The 6,167-nt window shown below is 49.8% G+C and overlaps 1 pseudogene; it reads right to left on the bottom strand.

Annotated features, from left to right (window-relative positions):
• Positions 1–3,056: 3,056 nt before the first annotated feature.
• On the bottom strand, positions 3,057–5,443 carry LOC119960743 (annotated as a pseudogene).
• Positions 5,444–6,167: the final 724 nt, after the last annotated feature.

Raw genomic sequence — 6,167 nt, forward strand, 5'->3', positions numbered from 1 at the left:
TGACTCCGTATTTAATCCCAGACAGTATTTGGTGGACAGTGTAGATGAAGCTTTACTCTGAAACACTGGAATTTAGTTTAATGGATGATTATATCAAACGCTTCAGAATAATAATTGACATTGTACATCTCGTGTGTGTCTCAGTGTCAGCACTGAAACATGTACAGCACAATCTCATCCTGTTTCTGCGTCTATCTCTATCTCTCTCTCTCTGAAATTAGCTGGTCCATTTCCTAAATTACCACTTTTCAAAAGGCTCCATTGCCTGTGAACTGTATAGAGGGCCGAGACTTAAATGCAGACAGTGAAGCAGCTGCTGTTTGTGGGCAGCATTTATCATGGAAAGGAGACGGGAAATTCAGCAATCCATGCGATAATGGTGGGCACGGGAGGCAGAAACGCTGTCCGTGTGCAGTTTTCACATTCTCCCCGTGTCGGCGTGGGTTTCGCCCCCATACAATAGACATGTACAGGTGAGGTAGACTGACCAGGCTAAATTTCCCCCTTATTAGAAAACAATACTCTAAATGTATTTAAAAGAAACAGTGAGGGGGCAGCATGTGGCGCAGTGGTCAGCACTGGGACCGCGGCACTGTGGAAACGGGTTCGAGTTCCGGCCCTGTGTCAATGCCGGTGTGGAGTTTGCACATTCTCCACATATCTGCGTTCATTTCACACCCACACCCACAAACCACAAACCCATTTCTCACCCACAAACCAAAGATGTGCTGGTTAGCTGGATTGGCCACGCTCAGCTGACCCTAAATTGGAAAAGAGAAAATTACTCAGCGTCTCTAATTGTTTTTGAAAATTCAGTGAGCGCGATGGAGCTTGTGTGTGAGGGATATGTTTATCAGCAGGAGAAGGAGGGCTGAGTTAGAAAAGTCACTTCATAGCATAATTACAGCAGGATCACTGTCGACGCAAACATGTCTTTGGACTGTCACACAAACCCACACTGGATACATATCTGTGCTCTTTTAATAAAAACCTGCGTATAAAAACAACCCCAATCAACCCAAGGGACAGAGGGAAAATTGGATATACAATTGGCTTAATGGTAGGAAGCAGAGGTGGAAGGATGCTTGGCAGACTCGAGACCTGTATGTGCCTCTCTGTCTCTCTCTCTCTCTTTGTCTCTCTCTCTCACCCCTTCTGTTTCTCTGAATATCTATCTATCTATGTCTATCTCTCTCTCTGTCTTCTCTGTTTCACTTTGTCTCTGTTTGTCTGTATCTCTATTTCTATTTCTATCAACTCAGTCTTTGCGTCGCACCTTCCCCCACTTTCGCTCTGTTTGACATTCACCCTCTCTCTCTGCCTCTATCTCTCTATGTTCTGTCACTATCTCTGTCCGTATCCCTCTCTCTGTCTCGTTCCCGCTCTCTTGCGCTCTTTGTCTCTGTCTGTCTATCTGCCACTCTCTATCTTTCTCCCTCTCTCTTCCCGTTTGACTCTCCCGCTCTCTGTCTCTCTCTCTCTCATAGAATTTACAGTGCAGAAGGAGGCCATTCGGCCCATCGAGTCTGCACCGGCACATGGAAAGAGCACCTTACCCAAGGTCCACACCTCCACCCTTTCACCATAACCCAGTAACCCCCCCAACACTAAGTGCAATTTTGGACACTAAGGGCTATTTAGCATGGCCAATCCACCTAACCTGTACACCTTTCGACTGTGGGACGAAACCGGAGCACCCGGAGGAAACCCACGAAGACACGGGGAAAACGTGCAGACTCCGCACAGACACTGAATCAGAGACCGGATTGAACCTGGAACTTCGGCGTCGTGAGGCAGCAGTGCTAACCACTGCGCCACCGTGCTGCCTTTCCTCTTTCTCTGTCTCGTGCTGCCTCTGTATCTCACCGCCCCCCGCCCCCCTCTCTCTCTCGGTCTCTCTCTCCCTCTGCCTCGCGCAGTCTCTCTGCCTCTCCCCATCTCTCCCGGTCTCTTTCTGCCGGTGTTTCTTTTCTCTATCTGTGTCTCCGATTTCTCTCTGCATCTCTCTCTCTTTCTATTTCTCTCCTTTTCTTTCTCACTCTACTCTCTCTTTGTGCCTCTCTGTCTCTATCGCTCCGTTTGTCTCTCCCTGACTTGCTGTCTTTCTCTTTTTGTCTGCCTCTCTCTATCTCTTTCTCTCCGCGTCACTCTGTCTCACCCTCTACCTGTCTCTCTCTTTCTCTCTCGGTCCCTGTCTCTCCACCTGTCTCTATGTATCTCACTGCGTCTCTCTCTCTATCTCTTGTCTGTATCTGCCTGTCTATCTCTCTTTGTTTCTCGCTCTATACCTTTCAACTTCTCTGTCTGTCTGTATCTATCTCCCGCGTTCTCTCTCTCTCTTTCTCTCTTTATATATATATATATATATTAGACGGAGATCTGACAACTCGCCGCTGATCTTCGTCTCGCCGTCCTGACTAAGTGTCGGGATCGCCCGCCTGCGCGGACCCCTGTCTACGGCCCGAATGTATCATCCCATCGGGGGATGTTTAAGAAACGTGAAGTGACCAGCTAGAAGATGGAGACAGAGTTGGAGACGAGAAGCGGGAGGGTGAAGAGTCGGAACTGGGTGGGAGCCCGTCACACCTCGCGCGGAATATTTTGTGGAAGACCCTGGAGGAGGAAGCCGCAGGTTGACGGTGGGGACGCCGGAGGCGGTGCAGAGCCTCCCCACTCGCCGCGGAATCCAGCCTATGTGTCTATTACGGTCACTGACCCAAGTAGTCGGTCGGAAACTGGGCCGAAACCGCCATGAGGCTGTGCGGAAAGATACCGTACTTCAGAAGTGATCCAACACGGCGGCACAGTGGTTAGCATTGCTGCCTGTGACGCTGAAGACCCGGGTTCGAATCCCGGCACTGGGTCGCTGTCCGTGTGGAGTTTGCCCGCACTGCGTGGCATTCTCCCCGTGTCTGCGTTGGTTTCATCCCCACAACCGAAAGATGTGCAGGATAGGTAGATTGACCACTCTAAATTGCCCCTTAATTGAAAAAAATAATTGGGAACTCTAAAACTTAGAAAAAAAAGGAGTGATCCTACAAAGCGACGATGATATGTTAGATTACAACAAAACTTTATTAATACAGCATGAAAATAACTTTAACATCACATAAGCCAATAAGCCTTACAGTTATCCGTTAATTAATGCAGCAACACAATACCCCATTAACAGTTACCGTAACTCCCAGAAAAACATCAAGAAATAAAAGCCCAATTCAGCTTTTGGAGAAAATGTATAGTCCATTCTACCCTTCGAGCCTTCTCCGATCTTCATTGTGATCTTGGCTGATGATCCAACTCAGTCACCAACCGGGAAGCCAGGTGGCGCAGTGGGTTAGCACTGCTGCCTCATGGCACCGAGGTCCCAGGTTCATCCCGGCTCTGGGTCAGTGTCAGTGTGGAGCTTTCACATTCTCCCCGTGTTTGCGTGGGTTTCTCCCCCACAACCCAAAGATGTGTAGTGTAGGTGGATTGGCCACGCTAAATTGCCCCTTAATTGGAAAAAAATGATTCGGGCATTCCACGTTTAAATTATAACTCAGTCACCTGTTCCCCACCCCTTCAAATTCCATTGCATCAAGTGTTATATCTAACCGCTTCTCGAAAACATACAATGTTTTGGTCTCAATTGCTTCCTGTGGTAGCGAATTCCACAGACCAACCGATATTTGAATGATGAAATTGCTCCTCATTTCTGCCCTAAACGGTCTACTCCGTATCCTCAAACCAAGACCCCCTGGTTATGGAAACTCCCACCATCGAGATTTTCCATCCTGCATCTACCCTGTCTGATCCTGTTCTAAATTCGTAGGTTTCTATAAGTCCCTCCAACATTCGTCTGAACGCCGCGGGATAATACAATCCTAACTGACTCCATCTCTCCTCCAATGTCATTCATGGTATCTCAGGAATTGTTCTGGTAAACCTTCCCTGCTCTCACTCTGGTGCTAAACCGACCATCTTTACATGAGGAGGCAAACAATCTCCCAGTCGTGGCCTCACCAAGTCAAAGTAGAGGGGGAAGAATAGCTTCCACCTGTTGATGTGTAGCAGGCTGGAGCAGAGGGGGTGAAAGTCCTGATCCTTTTCCTATGCAACAGACTCTTGGGTGGGAGGGAGGTGGGAAGGTGTGCTCAAAGAAACTTCCTATTGCCTCCACGGGCGGGCGAGGTTGGCTCCCTTGCGCAGTACCCCCCAGTAGGCGTCCTTGAACTGCCGGTTCATTATGGCGTAGAGGATTGGGTTGATGCAGCTATTCAGCCAGGTGAAATTGCCGGCCACCATATGGACGAGAACGGGGGCCCGCTTCTTCCCGTCCACCACATGCAGGAAGCAGAAGGGGAAGTAGCAGGTCACGTAGTCCAGGAACATGGCGAAGCACATGCGGGTCACCTTGCGAAACGCCGCTGTTGCTCCTCTTGGCCTGGCAGCTGGAGGTCCCGCTTTCCCCGGCCTGGAGGGCGATTTCTCTGCCAGCGGCTGCGATCTCAACGCTGGTGGCATCAGTCGACCTGGTGGGCGCCTCCCCGGAGAGGGAGTTGGCGCTGGGCCCGTCGGCGATCCCGCTGTCTGCAGCGGATACCCCTGCCCCCGTTGGCTTCCTCCCGCGACCATCGCCCTCCAGCCGGTACCCCTCCAGTGCCTGGGAAGCCGCCTTCACCTTGCGATGGATGAGGAAGTAGAAAATCCCAATGCAGCTCAGCCCAAGTCCAAACATGAAGAACATGAGGATGGTGGTGTAAGGCCTCCCTCGCTCCCGGTGGAAGCTGCAGGTGCAGACAGGCGGCAGGAAGACATAAATATTCCAGAGGGGCCCGAAGAGAGTCAGGCCCAACAGCCAGGGCAGGGCCAGGAAGAAGGGCATCGTGCGGCGGGAGTAGACACGGTCGAACCACCGGGCGTCCGAGATGAGGACGAAGCGGCTCATGGCGATGAGGATCAGGCTGAAGATGGAGACAGCGTTAGCCACAAAGAGGATCAGGCCGAAGACACGGCACATGCCCTCACCCTGGCGCCAGGCGAAGTGGATGAAGGTGTCTGTCGTCACGGGCTGGAGGAAGGCGCAGTAGATGAGGTCGGCCACTGTCAGGTTGAGGATGAGCACGTTGAGGCGGGTGCGGATGCTCTTGTCGGTGGCAAAAGCCAGCAACGTCATGACGTTGCCTACGGTCCCCACGGTAGTCACCAGGATCCCCAATAGGGCACCAAAGTAGCGGTAGTTGACGACAGCCGGGTGGCAGGTCAGGTTGCTGAAGGACGAGTTGGGATCCATCGAGCTCCCCTTATGGGAAAGACCAAAATCGGAGACCACAATTGAAAATTACAATCCAAAAATACCAATTGAAGACCGCAATGGACGACCACAATCGAAGACCACAACCGAAGACCACAACCGAAGAGGAAAAGAGCTTCTTGAAATAGGAGACCAGCAGTGATGGCGCCTGGATCCTGCGAGTACAATGGTTGTGACTCTTTCCCTGCCTGTGCTCGGTACTTGCTCGGAGCCCCTTTATAGTGCTGCGAGAGAGTGTTAGCGCAAACAGTTCCTCTGACGTCAAGTTTGTTCTAGAACTCCTTCCCTTTTCTGAACCTTCTTCTCCAAATCACTCAGAGAGGGAGGGAGAGAGAGACGTAATTTCCACGGCCCACAATTTGGCAATACTGCAACCATTCCGCTAAATGCTCAGGGGGTTTACAGTCAGATCCCAAACTACGAGTTCAATGTGTATACTATAGAGAATAACAGCCCCTGTGTATATTATAGAGAATAACAGCCCCTGTCTATATTATTGACAAAACAGCCCTTGTGTATAGTATAGAGAATAACAGGCCCTGTGTATATTATAGAGAATAACAGTCCCTGTGTGTATTATAGAGAATAACAGCCCCTGTGCATAGTAAAGAGCATTGCAGTACCTGTGTATAATATAGAGTAACAGCGCTGTGTATATTATAGAGAATAACAGTCCCTGTGTATATTATAGAGAATAAAGGCCCCTGTGTATATTATAGAGAATAATAGTCATGTGTATATAATAGAGAATAACTGCCCCTGTGTATATTATACAGATTAACAGCCCCCATATACATTGTAGAGAATAACAGTCCTTGTGTACATTCTAGAAAATAACAGCCCATGTGTATATTATAGAAACTAACAGTCCCTA

Source organism: Scyliorhinus canicula, unplaced genomic scaffold (assembly GCF_902713615.1).
Source record: "Scyliorhinus canicula unplaced genomic scaffold, sScyCan1.1, whole genome shotgun sequence".
Lineage (NCBI taxonomy): Eukaryota > Metazoa > Chordata > Chondrichthyes > Carcharhiniformes > Scyliorhinidae > Scyliorhinus > Scyliorhinus canicula.